Below are 19267 nucleotides of genomic sequence, written 5' to 3' on the forward strand. Positions count from 1 at the left end.
GAGGCCAAGTTCTCACTGCGTGACAGGAAGAGATCGAGCGGGTCAAAGTTCTGCTCTCTGTATGCCTCGCAACAGTCCAGGAAGGCCATGACGCATTCTTCTCCGTCTATGATGAATCTGGCTCGCATCCCACAGGAGTAAAGTTCCAAATGATCCAAGGACATTCCATCTATACAGCACCTCCTTAAATTGTGTGTCGAGTATTTAGCCACTAAACACAATAAGAGAAATGATGAAACCGAATCAAAACGAAATTTCTTTCTGTGTAGGGTATATAATTCTCAGCTTCTTACTCAGTGTATTGTAGAGCTGGTGACGACTCACGCCTCTCCGTCTTCTCTCAGATGGGGCAGCGCACTCATTTGCTGCAAGATGGCGACAAATCAGAAAATATGTGAACAAATGTAAAACATGAAGAGATTTATGTATCGTACACTAGTACAGGCAAACATATGTGGAGATTCTCTTCTACTTTACCGCTGTGGTTAATTCAAGAGTATGGCAAGTCTACAAAAAAGTGGTTTCAACTAATAACTCAAAACTGTTCACTTACAAGCCGTTCGGGAGGCTTAAAAAAACTCAAACTTTTGAAAATGGTTCCAAAGATTTACTGCATTGTATTTGTCACTGTGTTGATGTGTTTGTGCATGTAGTGACATCGCCAACTACTGGCCGGTCATGCATAAAACTTCGTTTCAGTCGTTTTCAGTCATTTCTGATGACCCGTTAGAACGGGATCGTATTGACAAATTGTGACACCCCTACAAGTTAAAGAACTCGAGTGTCCTGCTCCAAGCTAATATTCACATATTGTTTGGGTGTCCACATAGTTTATGCCATATATTATATCAGAAAAGCTGAACAATTCAAGTTAATTTACAAATGAAGCACTACTTGTTCTGGTGTTGGTTCCTCCAGCGGTGCTGGACTCAAACATCAGACCAGCGTCATAGAAAACCCCCATACTGTCTCTTCCACTGCCCGCTGTACAACCTGTGTCATGTTTCTCGATCACGTCCCAGATCTACAGGGAACATCATACCGAGATGAACAAACTGAAAAAAGTCCTGACAAATGCTAGACTTAGACATGTTACCTTCGTCTGAGTGAGTCTGTTCTTGTTATTAAGGATGTACACACCCTTATCTACAGCTACCAGCCCGACTTTAGCTCCAGGATCTCCAGATATTCTCATGCTGAACTCGTCACCTGGGCCGTACTGTTCCTGATCCTTCACCTCTATTTTCAGCTGGGATTGAATACAGCACAGAGAACGTAAAGAGGAGGATTTCTACGTTAAGGCACTCGCCAGAAGAGAGACCCACAGAACAGAGAACTTTGTGCAAGCAAGTTTCGGAAAAGTCTTGATTTTGCTGTGACTGTAAAAGGTCAATATTTAAGTTAGTATTTATCAAGTAGGGATGTCACAATGTCCGATTTTTACAACATGGTTATTGTGGCCACAACAATTAGCGGTAACAATATTATCACGATATCTGTATCTACAAATCAGTCAAATTCATATTTCATTTTGTTTGTTTTGTCTTTGGTCAATGAACTTTATTTGGGTGCTTAATGGATTGTGATATTACATTATGTGTGAAATTTACAGATACCGATAGTAGCGTGATTGTTTTTTTTATCACGGTTATTGATCAATCCGGTATATTGTGACACCCCTAATATCCAACATACTTCACTCTTAAAAGTTATCGCCTCTTTTTTGACCCATGGTTGGATCTGTTCATTTAAAATGACCCAACCACAGGTTAAAACAGCATAGTATATTGAACAGTGTCACACAATTATTCTCACACAATTATTCAACAATCAATTTATAACTTAACCATATGCTACAGTTAAATCATCTCTCCCACTTTTCCATTTCAGTTTAATTGAATTATACTGTACGTATTCCTACACAATGATGACTTTCCAATGAATTTAGCATCTTTTAAATGCAGTATTTTAGTCTTTCACAGTGGGCCAACCTTTCCCATGCACGTGTCCTTCACATCAACCCAGACGGAGTCGGACACCACCTCATCTGAGCCCACATGATAATACGCCACGAAGCGGAAAGACGGCACCATGTCTTTGGTCACAGGTAGAGAGAGAGACACTACAGACTGTCCTCTTCTCATATATCTGCCTACTTTTACGATCTGTCCTTTACTTAGGATCTGTTCAAGCAAACCAAAGAGATAATGCATTAATACATTACAACAACCATGCATTGATAAATGCCATGCATTTTAACTTAAACAGATATACATGTACAATATAATAAACTGCATATTAATCTGCTATCAATGCACACACCACATAGCTGAAATCCTGGTTTTGGACCGCTGGACTCTTCCCAAGATTCAGATTGACCTTCATCTGATCACCGATCTCCAGCTCGGCAGCATCAACGCCGACGTGCAGGTAGTTGTTGGAGCCGGCTTTGGGTTTGTAGGCGTGAGCCGTCATCTTCTTTACCGCCTGCTGATCATCTTCTAATTGTGGAACTTTGGTCTTGACCTGAAATACAATTAAAACCTGATTAGAAAAAGTAGTCAGTCACTGGAAAAGTTTTTATAACACTTTTATGAAAACGGCTGAGCTACATTCACTACTCAAGCTACTTTTTCTTGAAAGATCTGTACTTTGATACAGTGTCCATATGATCTCCAATACTAGTTTACCATTGAAAAGTTAAAAGGCAGGTCTTACAGTGATCTCCAGCGTCGGTGAATCTCCCTGAGAATTGACGGTGACCTTCGCAATGCCATTGGCCTTTGTTCGACCACTGACCCCTCCAGGGTTGACCTCCACTTGCACATTTACAGCAGGCGTCTGGTCAGGATTCGTCACGTAAACCTGAAGACCCAAACCAAAAAATAAGAAATACAACAAAAACAACAACATTCTAAAAGATAATTCTATTCTTCGAATCTATCATTTGTGCTACAGTGGTTTAGTAAGGGATAATCCATGGCTAGGTGTGCATTAAAGGATTTTAATGTACAACGTGGAAGCCAAGAACCATCCGACGTGAAGTGGAAGTGCATTCAAATCCTTTAAAAGCTGATCAAACTGACTGGAACTATCGGTGCATCAAGCGGTTTTATTGCTCACCTTCCAGCCAATCAGAATCGAATATTCAAACAGACCAAGGTATAAGCATCTTTATTTTGTTCAAATGTTTCACTTTCTATGATACGTTTCGTACCGAGACATCGAAGGGCATTCCAGGTTTGAAGAATTGAGGTGTTCTCTTGAAGTGGATGGTGTACGGTGACGTCACAATCTGAAGGCCTCCCCTGTGTGCTTCCACCATTTCACTGCCTGAAACACACACAGTCAACACATGACCAGTATTACAAACGGGCTGTCATGTAAACAAAATAAACGACGATAAAAGCCACATTTTCAAACCTCAAGTCTCTCACCAGTTTCTGTTAAAACACTGACTGAAACGTAGATGGATTTCCCGACAAGTGGCTTGACGTCTGGGAAAGTGTCCAGAATCATGCGTCTCGTCAGCTCGGCTCGTCCTTCTCCATTAAATATCTACTCAGAAAAAAATCTTTACACCCTCAAGTCATTCCAGACTTGTAACTTAATTTCTGTCTTTTGCAGAATATTTTGAAGAAGGTCGACTTCCATTGTATGGACACAAACCCACCGAGACATTTCTAAAAATATCATTTTTTATGTTCCACGGAAAAAAGATGCCATACATAGATTTTCAACCATGTGAGGATGAATAAATGAACTATCCCTAAGATGTTATTCCGTGAAAATGAATGCTCACCAGAACCCTCTGAAGTGAGGCAGCGATGCTCGACTTCCTCTCATCTTCTAGGACACCAAACACTACAAATGCACTTCCTGTCACCTTATTACCAAACAGGTACCTACAAACCCATAAAAGAACAATAAACATGTAATATTCAATAAAAAAAAGAAGTAATATCTTAGTAATATATTGGAAGACTTTGGCCTATCGTACTTAGCTGCTATATCAACTGTCAGGAGGTCCTCGTTCACATAGAAGAATGGTTTGCTCGGCTTCAAAGTCACTTCAAAGCTCGGCAGCACTTCAAAATAAAAGTCGTAATATTCAAAACAGTTTTAGCAAAATAATCACTTGTTCTAAAGAGAAGACGAGGACCTTACCATACTCTGTAACTTCAAACTCTGTGGTAAAGTTCTTCTGTGGCGTGTTCTTGTATTTCGCTACTAATTTCCAAACCCCAAAGCTTAAACACACAGCATGCAGAATGTTAAGCTTTATTTACTAAAAGAGACGAATTTATACCATCGGATTAGACGTAACAAAATGGAGCACTTTGCACCAACGAACCGACCTGACGATTTCAGGTAGCGGATAAGAATCGCTCTTCATTCCTTCAGATGGGAAAAAGGTATCGCTTTTAATGGTAATGCCTTGTGGATTCTTTGGAAAAATGCAACAAGAATTCAAATATGAGATAAAGAGAGAGATTTTTAGTGTGTGTAACTAAACAACAGGTGCTACAGTGAGATGAGTTATGCGGGAATGAAACTTTGCATTTGAGTACCATGATATCAACGGAGATGGCAGTGCCGTCAAGCAGATGCTGGTCAGGAGTTAAGGAGAAGATCCTGTAGTTAACTGGAAATGTAATACATCACTACAATTCAAATAACATTTTTTCTTCACTTAAAATTGAACGGACGAGCAAATACGTCAAAGCAATGTGCGCAAGATTCACTTCAGCAGTATATGATGAGAGCGTTTCGTGAGTTTGCCGTCTTCACACAGCACTCATCTTTTGATCTCACCTGTGCTGGCAGGTGTGTAGATGGGTTTGTCTGTTTGGACAAATATATATCCGGACTGGAATGACACCATGACCACTTTCTCCAGAACGTTGACTGGAAGGTGAGCCTGCAGAACCACATACTGCTTCTCCAGAGGATCATCGGAGAAGAAGTTTTTATCAGCGGGAATCTACACGATATATAACATGTTACTGTTATATCTGATCATCCAAATGTTACATTTAATAATCTGACTTTTGATCTTTTTCTTCTGCATACAATTTATAAACCCTAAGTTTTGGAACGTCTTTTTTCCTCTTTCCTTTCAAATCAAACACAGGACAAAAGATGGATGTTTTGGTCAACTACAGTATTTTTATATAAGAAAGTAGCTCTAGCCTTTATGTCCGTAAGGAGCTGAAAATGGTCATCCTTCGTCAGTTTCGCCCACTTGGACACCAGCTCTAAGTTTTTGCGTGGATAGTTCTTGACCACGACCTTCACGTTTAGGTCTTCTCCAGAATAATCCTGAGCCTCAACAAACACGTTCTCGGGGGAACCAACCCTCAGCAAATTAGGAGCCAACAGAACATACCTGAGTTTCCAAAATCAACACAAATATTATTATAAATAACAACAACAATAAATGATTATCTGAAAATGAATGTACTTACAGTGGCTCACATAACGTTAGCAAAGGAAAGGAAAGAATAACAGCAGCCAACGACACCACACGTACATCCATCACGTGTACCTGCTCGTTTACTTGTAACTTGAAAGAAGAGGAGCATCATTTCTACTTTTATCTGCTTTTTGTTTCTTCCTTGTTCCCTAGAGCTGATTATTGAGAAACTAGAATGGTGTAACTAAAGCATGATTAAGCAAAACAACTGCTATTGGCGTATGTTAGTTTTGCGTAATATAGCATAAAACTGTTTACGGTTGCCTAAAATGTTCTCCACCCAATAACTCAACACCGCTCATTTATCCTGAATTAAAAGAAAAAACCCGGAATAAAAATAAACCATAAAATATTTGCCCCTCATGTCATTCCAAACCTCTGTTGTATGTAGTTTTCCTCAACAAAACGCAAAAGACGATATTTTGAAAAACGTTTGGAACCAAACAGATCTCATTTCTTGTCCCTTATGTTTACGTTAGCTACAAGGTACTTGAGGCTAGTGCTTTATCATATAATTATATAACTAGATGAGGTAAAAGTTTGTGAACAAATTTTATGTTTATGTTAAGAGAGAGAGAGAGAGAGAGAGAGAGAGAGACCACAACCAGACAAAATCTACCTGTGTTGTAGTCATTTGTGTACTGGTTAAGCTATATTTGTGAGGGCCAAATGTCCAAATTACTGGTCCTCACTAAATAAAAAGGCTCATAATTCGCTCAAATGGTGTTTTTCTTTAATTCGAATAGTGTGCACATGTTTGTGTGATTATTAGGTTTAGGGGTTGGGTTAGGGTAGGGGATAAAATATACAGTTTGTACAGTATAAAAAAAAGGAAAAGTCTACATTTAAGTGTGTAGCAAATATTTATGCACATACTGGGACATAGCCTGCTAACAAGAAACAGTAGTGGCCGTTGTTGCCTAGACAACATTCTGATATTTACATTTTAAACACACATATTTGATTGAATGTGCAGCTGTTGCCATTTATTCAAATAAAAGACATTGTGACACAAAGAATTGTGGGTCCTATCTCTAGAATAGTCTCGTGTAGCCAGACCTTCATACTGAAGGTCTAGAACAGGGGTCGGCAACAGGCGGCACTGTTGAGATTAATACAGCTACAACAGCCAAAGAAAACTAATTTAACATTGAAATAAAAGTGTCAAAAGCCCAACTAAAGCAAACACTGATCACAATAATGGTGATATATGTGGGCACAAAAGTGATATTGATTCAGTTCATTAACATTCAGGACTTGCAACCTGACTTGGACTCGCCTCTCTTGACTTGGGACTTGATTGGGATTGACAACAATGACTTGGTCCCACCTCTGGTAATAAACAATTAATGGAAATCACAGCAGGAACACTAAAATAACAGTATTATATTGTACAAATTATAATGTCTTTTACAGTAATAAACTGTTGTTGCAGATTACAGTAGGTATGCTGTAAAATTACAGCTATGTGCTGGAAAATATAGCTGCCAGTTGTTTACAGTAACAACATTTTTTTACAGTGTGGTTATGTTTACACACAGATCAGTTGTTCACTTCACACATATCAGTTTAGACACAAAACCACTGCAACATTTTTCAAAATCTTTTGAGTTTCAGAAGAAAATGCAGATAACTAATCTAGGTACTGAAATGCTCTTCCTTTGATCTGTTAACTGTAGGCCTACATTACACATTATTTCTTAAGCAAATGCATGTTACCAGGGTGAAATCAGACAGTTTGCAATAAAAGTATGAAACAAGTTTTGGTCTCATTTAGAGCAATGACACTCAAAATAATATAGAAGTGTGTCTATATGCATTCAAAATGCAGCTACAATGACTCCCCAATGTCTTTAACTGCAAATAAATTACATCTTTTAAATGCTTAAAATACATGAATAAGGTGGACATTTACTGCTTTTACACAATACTCATACTTAAGTATGAGAATTCCAATGCAAGCCTGAAATCAGGAACCACAATTGCTCAATAAACAGTGGAGTTGTAAAAGGTTAATTGTTTTTCCTACTCTGTTGTTGAAGTCTTCGTTGCTGTGAACTGTAGCGTAATGACCAACGGCACGGTTGCTGAGAAGTATTTTCCTTCAACAACTTATGCTGTTAATAAAGAAGTAAACACCGGATTAACAATAAACTGACAACACGCTGCCGCCGTTGTGTAAAGCACGGATTTACGTCTCTGCAATCGGTGGCCATGTTTGCAACGACTTCGATCAGCTGTTTGACACATATCTACCTGAATGAGGGAACACCAAACCTGTTATCATCTTTAGTACCATAAAATTATCTTGTAAGAGCAAATTGCATTATCAAAACACATTTCTATGTTGTTCCGGCCACTGCGCATGCGCAAAGGTTGACAGACAGTGCAGTGTAAAGTTTTTTTTTGCTAGATCGAGCAGTGCATTATTTACTCGTTCATCCTAAATATCACTCTGCCATCTTAGTTACAGTATATCTATAATGTTTGGTAGCAACACTTCAACGCTTTTTAAAAGCTACTATTTGATGAATAGAATTTAGGTCAGATCCTTATCATGATGTGCTCCACACTCCAACCAGTAGGTAATGGGAATGCACCTTTTAAGTTTGGTTTGCCAACCGCCATTAAAAATCAATAGATGAAGAAGAGGAACACTTCAATGCTTGCATCCATCCACGATTTCGCGCTCACGCTCAACCGTGTTCACATTACAAGCAACAAAGCATCATGATCCCATTCATTTCAATGGAAAGCTGGCAACTTCCGGCGACACGAGCAGTAGCAACCATTGGCGACTGGATGGGCGTGTCTAGAGATGGACAAAGACGAGAAATGTTTAACTTTATGCAAACGAGGAGCGACTTTAGGGAGCGACCACCAATAGGAGTGAAGATGGGAGCTAACGTGATTCTTCTCCTCTCAGCTCCTGCAGTGAGCATCACCAGCAGAGGGAATACCCACTAGCGACCTAACTCATGGTTGCATCATGTTCCGTAGCACCCGAGTTGTCTTCTGCACCATACCAATTGCTTGAAATGTATACAGTAAAACAAAATAGCTAAAAAAAAGGTTTTCCTTCTAAAGCTCAATTGCAGTGCAGCTGCTCCCTGGGTCATGGTAGATCATCAAAACTAAGGTACAGGAATGCAGTCACCAGTATTTCTTGTCTTTTTAGTATGCACTGTATATGGCACTGGACTTCAATCAGGTGGTGGTGTCGTTTGCTCTTGGAAAACATGTCACCTGCAGGGTACACAACTGGTTACTGAAATGAAATCGATTATTATACATTCAGACTGTTTTCATAGAGGACACAGAATGTTGAATATTTTGAAGGTGTTGAATGCTTTGAAAGACTAGGAATATGCTATACAAATAGTCTATTTACCTAACCCTTTAGGGTGTCAGAGCCTACTACCACAAGACTGTATTTATTACAATAACATTTTAAATCATATGTAAATATGGCTATGTATTTCACTACTGTATGGACTAATACGCAAAATATAGCATTGTTAAAATCAATCATCTTCCACATGCTGTTACCTAAAGGTTGTTTTGCTGCATGAAGCAAACGCTGAACATAATGTTTTTTGGTTGACAGTTACTAAGTCTTTGTTAAAAAGGACAAGAAAAAGTTAAGGCGAGAAAAAGGTAAGAAATAAAAACTTTCAACTCCACCTGAATGAGCAGGTTTTGGTGTACGTGTGCAGTGAGCTTAGTTTCCATGCATACGGTGGATCTCGGTGGATATTTTTTATTTAAATTAAAACATAATTAAAAAATGGCCGAAAAAGACAAACAGACATGGTTGTTCATGTACTTTTGTGGTTTGCATACATTTTCCGTACAATTGTCACTTTAACCTACACATTTTTTTAATGTACCAATTCATAATTCTCCTTCCCCCCAAAAGTTCGATCAATACACCCACTGCCAGACGATCAAAGGGTAAATTTACACAACATGTTTTTGTAGGTCATTTACTGGAAATGTGAATTTGACTGCATTTAACTCTAGAGGGAGAGAGAGAGAGAGAGAGAGAGAGAGAGGGAGAGAGGGAGAGAGAGAGACAGAGAGAGAGAGAGAGAGAGAGAGAGAGAGAGAGAGAGAGAGAGAGAGAGAGAGAGAGAGAGAGAGAGAGAGAGACAGAGAGAGAGAGAGAGAGAGAGAGAGAGAGAGAGAGAGAGAGAGAGAGAGAGAGAGAGAGAGAGAGAGAGAGAGAGAGAGAGAGAGAGAGAGGGAGAGAGAGAGAGAGAGAGAGAGAGAGAGAGAGAGAGAGAGAGAGAGAGAGAGAGAGAGAGAGAGAGAGAGAGAGAGAGAGAGAGAGAGAGAGAGAGAGAGAGAGAGAGAGAGAGAGAGAGAGAGAGAGAGAGAGAGAGAGAGAGAGAGAGAGAGAGAGAGAGAGAGAGAGAGAGAGAGAGAGAGAGAGAGAGAGAGAGAGAGAGAGAGAGAGAGAGAGAGAAGAGAGAGAGAGAGAGAGAGAGAGAGAGAGAGAGAGAGAGAGAGAGAGAGAGAGAGAGAGAGAGAGAGAGAGAGAGAGAGAGAGAGAGAGAGAGAGAGAGAGAGAGAGAGAGAGAGAGAGAGAGAGAGAGAGAGAGAGAGAGAGAGAGAGAGAGAGAGAGAGAGAGAGAGAGAGAGAGAGAGAGAGAGAGAGAGAGAGAGAGAGAGAGAGAGAGAGAGAGAGAGAAGGGAAAAGAGAGAGAGAGAGAGAGAGAGAGAGAGAGAGAGAGAGAGAGAGAGAGAGAGTATAAATTCAACAAGCTGCAGTAGACAGACAGACAGACAGACAGTCAGGATGAATGTGGACCTGCTGTGTTTGACGGTTGTTCTTCTCTCTTCACCTCTCCTCACATCATGTGACCCGCTGTGAGTATTCAAAACACTCTCAACTCATAGTATTATAGATTATATTTAAAACAATGTGATTTTATCTTCTCAGATTCGTTCTGCGGCTCCTAACTTGCTGAGGGTTGTTCCTCAGAAACGTGTTCGTGGAGGCTCAGGATTATATGGAGAGAGTGAGTGTGAAATCATGGTGAAAAACCTTCCCAACCAAAAGGATTCATCTGCTGAGTAAAACTGTGTTCCTGACCGGGAAAATAACTTCCAGGTCCTTACAGACATAGAGGTGACAGGTCTCTGTTCTGTGCACTTCTGCAAGCAAATAATGCTTTGTCACAAGAACTGAAACAAGATTTAGATTTGTTTTATGAATGATGTTTCACTTAACATGTTTTTGTCTTCATTTCCACTATTCAATTTGTTTTTTTTCAAATTCGATGCGCATTAAGTTTTTAATAGTATTAATTTTGACTTTTGTCGTTTAGATTCCGCAGAAACATGTATTTAACAATGAAGTGAGGGAGAAACAGTTTGTTGTGTATCTACAAGCTGAGTTTAATTTTAAACTGCTGGAGAAAGTGGTCTATTGCTGTCGTTTCCATTCTTGGATATATATTTTGTACAGACAGATAAGCCCATCTATACACACCTAACTAGCCACAGGTGAGATCTCTTTAATGACTATATGAATGTACACTGTAAAAAAATTCCCTGTTAAATTACAGTAAACAACTGGCAGCTATATTTGCCAGCACATAGCTGTAATTTTACAGCATACCTACTGTAATCTGCAACAACAATTTATTACTGTAAAAGACATTATAATTTGCACAATATAATACTGTTATTTTAGTGTTCCTGCTGTGATTTCCATTAATTGTTTATTACCAGAGGTGGGACCAAATCATTGTTGTCAATCCCAATCAAGTCCCAAGTCAAGAGAGGCGAGTCCAAGTCAGGTTGCAAGTCCTGAATGTTAATGAACTGAATCAATATCACTTTTGTGCCCACACAAATCACCATTATTGTGATCAGTGTTTGCTTTAGTTGGGCTCCTGATCCTCGGCTTCAGTAAAGTTACTTATTCAGTGGTGTAATAGTGTTTCAGAAAGAACGCTTGTGCACTAAGACAGAGATGCTAAAAAACAAGTTACATGACATTTAAATATATGACGTTTATCATAAAATAGTAATAATACTGATTAAGTGATGACTAGTTTGAGTGCTCTGAGTTGTAAATGCACATGAACTTTGACAAAATAAACCGAAACATATTACTGACACACTTAGACATCAACACTCATCACACAAACCTCAACTATGGTGACCATTATCAAAGTAATTCAGATAAACAGATCAACTGCAATGCATGCTGGGAGTCATGAATGAGTTTTGTACTATGATGTTACCCAGCATGCATTGCAGCATGAATTTTTCTTTTGTTGATTGTCACCATTGTTGAGATTCATACACTGATTCTTGATGTGTTTGTGTGTCTGAGTAGTTAAGCTGTTTAAACAGTTTGTGATTATATTTGATCATTCCTAAATAAATTCACAGTGTTTTATAAGCTCATACTCCAGTAGCAGAGAACTGACATTGACAGTGAACAAGAGAAGACAAACTTTAAAATGAGTTCATCATTAAACAGAAGTGAGCCTCTGTCTAAGCTTGCTTTGACCCAATGATTGTATTTTAATACATAAAATAAAAGAGTAAAAAGCCCAACTAAAGCAAACACTGATCACAATAATGGTGATGTTTGTGGGCACAAAAGTGATATTGATTCAGTTCCATTAACATTCAGGACTTGCAACCTGACTTGGACTCGCCTCTCTTGACTTGGGACTTGATTGGGACTTGAAAACAATGGTAAGTGGTAAGAGCATTGCGTGAACAACGCAAGTTTGTGGGTTCGATCCCAGGGTATTGCTCATACTAATGTATAGGATAATGCAATGAAAGTCGCTTTGGATAAAAGCGTCTGCCAAATGTAAAATAACAGTATTATATTGTGCAAATTATAATGTCTTTTACAGTAATAAACTGTTGTTGCAGATTACAGTAGGTATGCTGTAAAATTACAGCTATGTGCTGGCAAATATAGCTGCCAGTTGTTTACTGTAATTTAACAGGGAATTTTTTACAGTGCATGACACTATTGCAATCTGGAAGATCTGAGCTGCGTTTACGATAACGTTGTCTCTTGCACACTACGAAGACTCTAAAGGTATACCTTAATACAATTATACCTTTTCTAGGCGTGTTTCCCAAACTATACCTTAGGAGGTTACTTTCTTAGGTCCCACATTACCAGGTGCTGTCCATGGTGGATAGGGTTGGGCAATGTCTACTAATTTGGCATCAGACGATGTCTACAGTAAAACATCACGATGGACGATGACATCGAGTAGTGCACGCATGTTATAAAGTCACGCGCATCTTCTCTATACATGGGTGAGCTGCAGATAATAAGTCACGCAAGTCTTCTCCATACATGCGCGAGCTGCGTTGATCACGCACGTCTACTCTATACATACACAAGCTGCGCGCAGTTTAAAAAGTCAGACGTTAGAATCAGGATGCCGGCTCAACATCATGATGTCTTTCAGCCTTTGGCGATGGACGATGCCATCGTCTATCGGCCCAACCCTCGGTGGTGCTGAATGAATCGATTGTTCGACAATCAGTGATACAGTCTATACAGGGACTGCTTCACTTATTATAGAAAAATAAGCACTTTGGAAATAGTTGAAGTTGAAGCATGTATTAGGACCCATGTGATAAAAATAAACTAAATTGCAAACTAAACTCAACCATGGATTTTATTTAATTGTCTCATCAGTCTCATTCCCAACTGTATCAACTCGCTACACTAACTGGCAGTATGGTCATTTATATCAAAGTTTCTACAACTTTGGGTCATAAGGAGGGTCATGCAAAGCCACTTTCTTTTGCGGATCATTAAAAAAAGATTATTCCAGCAAGCAGCAATTAGACTAGTAGAGTTCACACGTTTATTGTGCTTGGACACTGGATGCGCAAGCGACACGTATACAGTGCGAAGCATGTAGCTTATGGCCGCATTTATTAAAATATTTAAATATAATCAACATTATTAATTACACTTACAATATCAAGGGGAATAATATAAACAAGTATGCCATAATTGTGCAGCCTTAAAATAAGGTATTTTGATATTGCATTTAAACTTATTCACTCATGGCAAGAAAAATAAAAAGTAGGCTACTTAAAGGTAGTGAATGCGTGTTTTTTCCCTATTTTCTATTTAAAAGGCGTGCCATGAGATGCCTTTGATTACCTGCATTTGGGAACCCATGATTTATATTATCATAATATATGTTGCTATAGTGTCTTTATTTACTCAATGAAGGCGCAGAACGCAGGACATAGGCTAATCAACAGCTATAGCAGGAAAAACACCTGAATTTAGTTGCTGCTCTGTTGAGTTTGTCTCGACAAAGTTAGACCAACAAGATCTAAAAACTGCACATATTCTTCCGTGGATGGCGCCGTCTTTGATTTAGCAAAAATATTTGCAGTATCGCTGCAGTTAGACTAAACTTCCTGCAACAATCTTTCTCTTTAAATAAACTCTTTAGTCTTTGGTTTGCCAGCTGATTCCCATAAAAACAGTTAACAACCACCAGTGTCAATTATTCTTTGCATGAAAACACGTCAATATACTGGTGTATTTAACGTTAGAATTGTATTTGTATAGACTGCGACGTAAAGAACAGTGGCCAGTAGCGGAGTGAACTCTTAACAGTGGGTATAGCTAAGAGCGCTCCAGATCAACCTTCCGAATGTATGACTTACTGAAGGTATACTTAACTAAGAACGTTTCGGGAAACACATATTAACAATAAGGTACAGCTTAAGGCATAACTTAAGAACGATCTAGCAATAAGAACGTTTCGGGAAACGCAGCATTGTTCTGTATCGGCCAGGTTTTAAGAGTGTAGCACGCCCACCTTACTAGTAAATACGTTTTCTGTTTGAAAATAAACAAAGAGTTGTGCTTCTTTACATTGTGGAGTCGCTCTTGTAATGTCGCAAGGCGCGACTCACCCTTAACTCCACAGTCAGCGCAGAATCTCCCCCTACTGTCCCCGGATAGTACTACACATCACCATTACACATAATAACACCCATTGAAACAATTTTACACATACCCAAATCATCCAAGTAGTCCCCGCTGCAGACTGTAGCGCGGTGACGTCATGCATTCCGACGTCATGCATGTATAAGTGCGCATGCGCAACGTGACGTACTGCATGCCTTTAAACCGCATGCTACTTACAGACGAAGTTTGTTTACTTCCGTATACGAACGTGTTCAAACAACGCAGGGATCGGATTCGATTTCAATGGTACTAAGTGAATGAGCATATTTATGGTGTCTTTACAATTGTGTCTTTTTGTTTACCGATTTTTATTACAGTGCTGACTTTGTCAAAGTCACAGAGGATGTCATTAAAAAAGGTTATGACATTTTGTGATACGCGTTCACATTTTAAATGGCATGGTTTCTTTTTAAATATGTTTAAAAAGCACTTAAACAAATGAAGGCTTTAAAATATCAGAGCTTTTACATTTTTTAAACGTTTTTATTATTTATTTTATTATTTATTATTTATATGTTATGTTTCATTTAATATTATACTTTTAAAACGACTAGCACAACACGTAAATCCTGGGACATGGAGGGAGTGCAGCTGTGATGAAAATACAGTAAGCAGCAGCCATAAGCATTGTAGGCCTTACCAGCTTTTGATGATTTTACTTCATTAATGTGTGTATGTGTATATATATCGCTTTATTGCTCCCTGAACTCTCTGTAAGTCACTTTGGTTAAAAGCGTCTGCTAAATTTTTTGGGGGCAATACAATGCATTTAATGTGCTATATAAATAAATGAAGTTGAAATCTAAATGTAAATATATAGATATATCTCGGGGCATTCCCAGACACCAGACAACACAAGTTCAGATAACTGTGGAGTGTTTGTGTTGATAGCAAGTCAGTGTTGTAAACAAAGTCAACAAAGTAATGAAAAAGTTAAACTAAATATATCCTACTTGTCAAATATGTTTGCATGTGGTGTTCTGTTGCTTGGTATTAAATCAATACAAAAACAAACATTGAATTTTTCAATGACAAAAGCAATAAGCAAATTAGCGTACTACCACCTCAGAAACATAGCCAGAATCAGATGTTTTGTCTCAAAAGCAAGATTTAGAGAAACTAGTTAATGCTTTCATCACCAGCAGGGTGGATTACTGTAATGGACTCCTTACAGGTCTTCCCAAAAAGAACACCAGACAGCTGCAGCTCATACAGAACACTGCTGCCAGTATTCTGACCAGAACCAAAAAATCTGAGCATATCACTCCAATCCTCCTTACACTGGTTACCAGTTACTTTCAGAATCAACTTCAAAGTATTATTAATTGTCTATAAATCACTCAATGGTCTAGGACCTAAATACATTTCAGATATGCTTATTAAATATAAACCAAACAGACTTCTCAGATCATTAGGATCAAGTCATTTAGGGTTCACTCAAAACAAGGCGAGTCAGCGTTTAGCCATTACGATACCCGTAGCTGGAATCTACTTCCAGAAGACATCAGACGTTCACAAACAGGAGCCTTTTAAATCCAGATAAAAACACACTTATTTAGCTGTGCATTTACAACCTGAGCACTGTGCTGGTTTACATCAACTGCACTTCTATTTCTAATTTCTTTTTCTTTTGTTCTAATTCTTTTTATATATACTCATATTTTTAATCAAATTTATTGATGTTTTATTGTTTCTTAAAATCTAGTTTTATTTATGATCTTAAATCATTTGCATTTTAACGATACGTCTATTTCTCTTTGTCAATCATTTTATGTAAAGCACTTTGAATTGCCCTTGTGCATGTGTATGAATTGCCTTGCCTAAAACGCACTTTAATAACGAATTGGGGTACTTCGCGCGTGTGCACGCTGTGTTCAAGACAACTCGGATTTCGGGAAGTCCCGACCTCAAACACAGAAGTAAACGTTTTTACAGCACGAAATGACATGAATAAAGTCTCTTCTGTAACCTTTATTAATAACTTAAAATCATATCGTTTTGGCTATCTTTAATATGCCTTGACGACGCGTGATTGACAGGAATGCATTGAGGTCGGACATAATATCCAAGGTCTGAGTTTACACATTCATGACATAAAAATACGTGAAAACATCACCGCGTAAGGTAAACAGGACACACATGCGCAGTAACAAATGCTTGACCACAAAACGATAAGGCGCATGCGCGCTAAAGCATGCATGACGTCCACATGCACGACGTCAACATGCATGACGTCACCGCGCTACAGGCTGCAGCGAGGGGTATCTCAAATCATCAGATAGATGGTACAAAAAAACAACAATGAATTACTACCATGTCTGTGACTACACAAACAGGGTGTCACAAAAGTGTAGGTGCAAAGATTCAGTGTTATCGTGAAACAGCAATGAATGTGGTCCTTGTGCAATTTCAAATAGGAGAAAAGTAAACACAGAACAAAATTTTTCTCATAATCCCTTTTGCAGTGAATTACAGGATTTTCTCTCTGACTCCAAATCTACGTCTCAGCACATCTGGAATCTCAGTGGAAATCATGGTACACTCAAATTGCAACACAATGGGCTTTATTCATGAAATATACACTCACCTAAAGGATTATTAGGAACACCATACTAATACGGTGTTTGACCCCCTTTCGCCTTCAGAACTGCCTTAATTCTACGTGGCATTGATTCAACAAGGTGCTGAAAGCATTCTTTAGAAATGTTGGCCCATATTGATAGGATAGCATCTTGCAGTTGATGGAGATTTGTGGGATGCACATCCAGGGCACGAAGCTCCCGTTCCACCACATCCCAAAGATGTTCTATCGGGTTGAGATCTGGTGACTGTGGGGGCCATTCTAGTACAGTGAACTCATTGTCATGTTCAAGAAACCAATTTGAAATGATTCGAGCTTTGTGACATGGTGCATTATCCTGCTGGAAGTAGCCATTAGAGGATGGGTACATGGTGGTCATAAAGGGATGGACATGGTCAGAAACAATGCTCAGGTAGGCCGTGGCATTTAAACGATGCCCAATTGGCACTAAGGGGCCTAAAGTGTGCCAAGAAAACATCCCCCACACCATTACACCACCACCACCAGCCTGCACAGTGGTAACAAGGCATGATGGATCCATGTTCTCATTCTGTTTACGCCAAATTCTGACTCTACCATTTGAATGTCTCAACAGAAATCGAGACTCATCAGACCAGGCAACATTTTTCCAGTCTTCAACTGTCCAATTTTGGTGAGCTCGTGCAAATTGTAGCCTCTTTTTCCTATTTGTAGTGGAGATGAGTGGTACCCGGTGGGGTCTTCTGCTGTTGTAGCCCATCTGCCTCAAGGTTGTGCGTGTTGTGGCTTCACAAATGCTTTGCTGCATACCTCGGTTGTAACGAGTGGTTATTTCAGTCAAAGTTGCTCTTCTATCAGCTTGAATCAGTCGGCCCATTCTCCTCTGACCTCTAGCATCAACAAGGCATTTTCGCCCACAGGACTGCCGCATACTGGATGTTTTTCCCTTTTCACACCATTCTTTGTAAACCCTAGAAATGGTTGTGCGTGAAAATCCCAGTAACTGAGCAGATTGTGAAATACTCAGACCGGCCCGTCTGGCACCAACAACCATGCCACGCTCAAAATTGCTTAAATCACCTTTCTTTCCCATTCTGACATTCAGTTTGGAGTTCAGGAGATTGTCTTGACCAGGACCACACCCCTAAATGCATTGAAGCAACTGCCATGTGATTGGTTGATTAGATAATTGCATTAATGAGAAATTGAACAGGTGTTCCTAATAATCCTTTAGGTGAGTGTATATATGAATGTTTCGTATCATCATATTATATATATACTGTATATTTTAGACCACTTAAAAGGAATAGTTCACCCAAAAATGAAGTTATATCATTATATCATTTACTCACCCTCTGGTTAATATGACTTTCTTTTTTCTGCGGAACACTAAAGAAGATATTTGTTTGTAATCGAACAACATCGGTACGCATTGACTTGCATTGGTTTTGTGTCCGTACAATAGAAGGGAATGATGGGTGAATAAATGATGACAGATTTTCTTTTTTCAGTGAACTATCTCTTTAAGTATCAAATGTTTTCAGAATATGAAGTGACTTTCGATTAGTATAACAAAAAGTGCATATGACTTTTCCAACCCTCCTCAAGTTGTCTTGGCCCAGTTTGACTTCGTTCATCTTAATTTTGTTGTCTAGAATGTTGTCACAGCAATGATACTCGGTTCATTGTTTAATAATGTATTTTCTGATGTGCTACTGTCAATGTGTTTTTAGAATCCACAAAATAACACCATTCATAAAGAGAGTTTTTTACCAGCCCACGGGATGAGGTCTAGACTTTACAAAATTCCAGAGATGGCCATGTATGTTGATGTTTTTGAATGATGTACATCAAGAACTTCTGCTGTATGTACTGTTCGCGGTCGTTTGTGATTTTTTTATTGTTCTGACATGTTTATATTTGAAGTCCTGGGATCTGGAAGGTGGTCACACGATATACAAACATCCCAAAGAAGACATTCACTGCCAACTTTGAGGTCAAAGAATACGGTAAGACATGTGTCCTCAAAACATGCACATAACTTTGAAAACCCCAAATAATCTGTTTGTGTGTGTGTTTTGTTTGTTTTTATTTCGTAGTGCTTCCCACTTTCGAAGTCACATTAACAGTCAGCAAGTTGTATTTCTATGTGGGTGACGACAAGCTAAAAGTCAACATTCTTGCCAAGTAAACAGATTTTTCTTAGTTTCACTGTGTAGACAGTGCCATAAAATGG

General features: G+C 38.9%; 2 pseudogenes; one reads left to right on the forward strand and one right to left on the reverse strand.

Moving 5' to 3' along the window:
• Positions 1-5546, reverse strand: part of LOC130553163 (complement C3-like) — a 32808-nt pseudogene extending 27262 nt beyond the window's left edge.
• A 4731-nt stretch (positions 5547-10277) lies between these two features.
• The window catches only part of LOC130553164 (complement C3-like), a 32286-nt pseudogene continuing 23296 nt past the window's right edge, over positions 10278-19267 (forward strand).

Source organism: Triplophysa rosa, linkage group LG4, assembly GCF_024868665.1.
Source record: "Triplophysa rosa linkage group LG4, Trosa_1v2, whole genome shotgun sequence".
NCBI classification, from domain to species: domain Eukaryota; kingdom Metazoa; phylum Chordata; class Actinopteri; order Cypriniformes; family Nemacheilidae; genus Triplophysa; species Triplophysa rosa.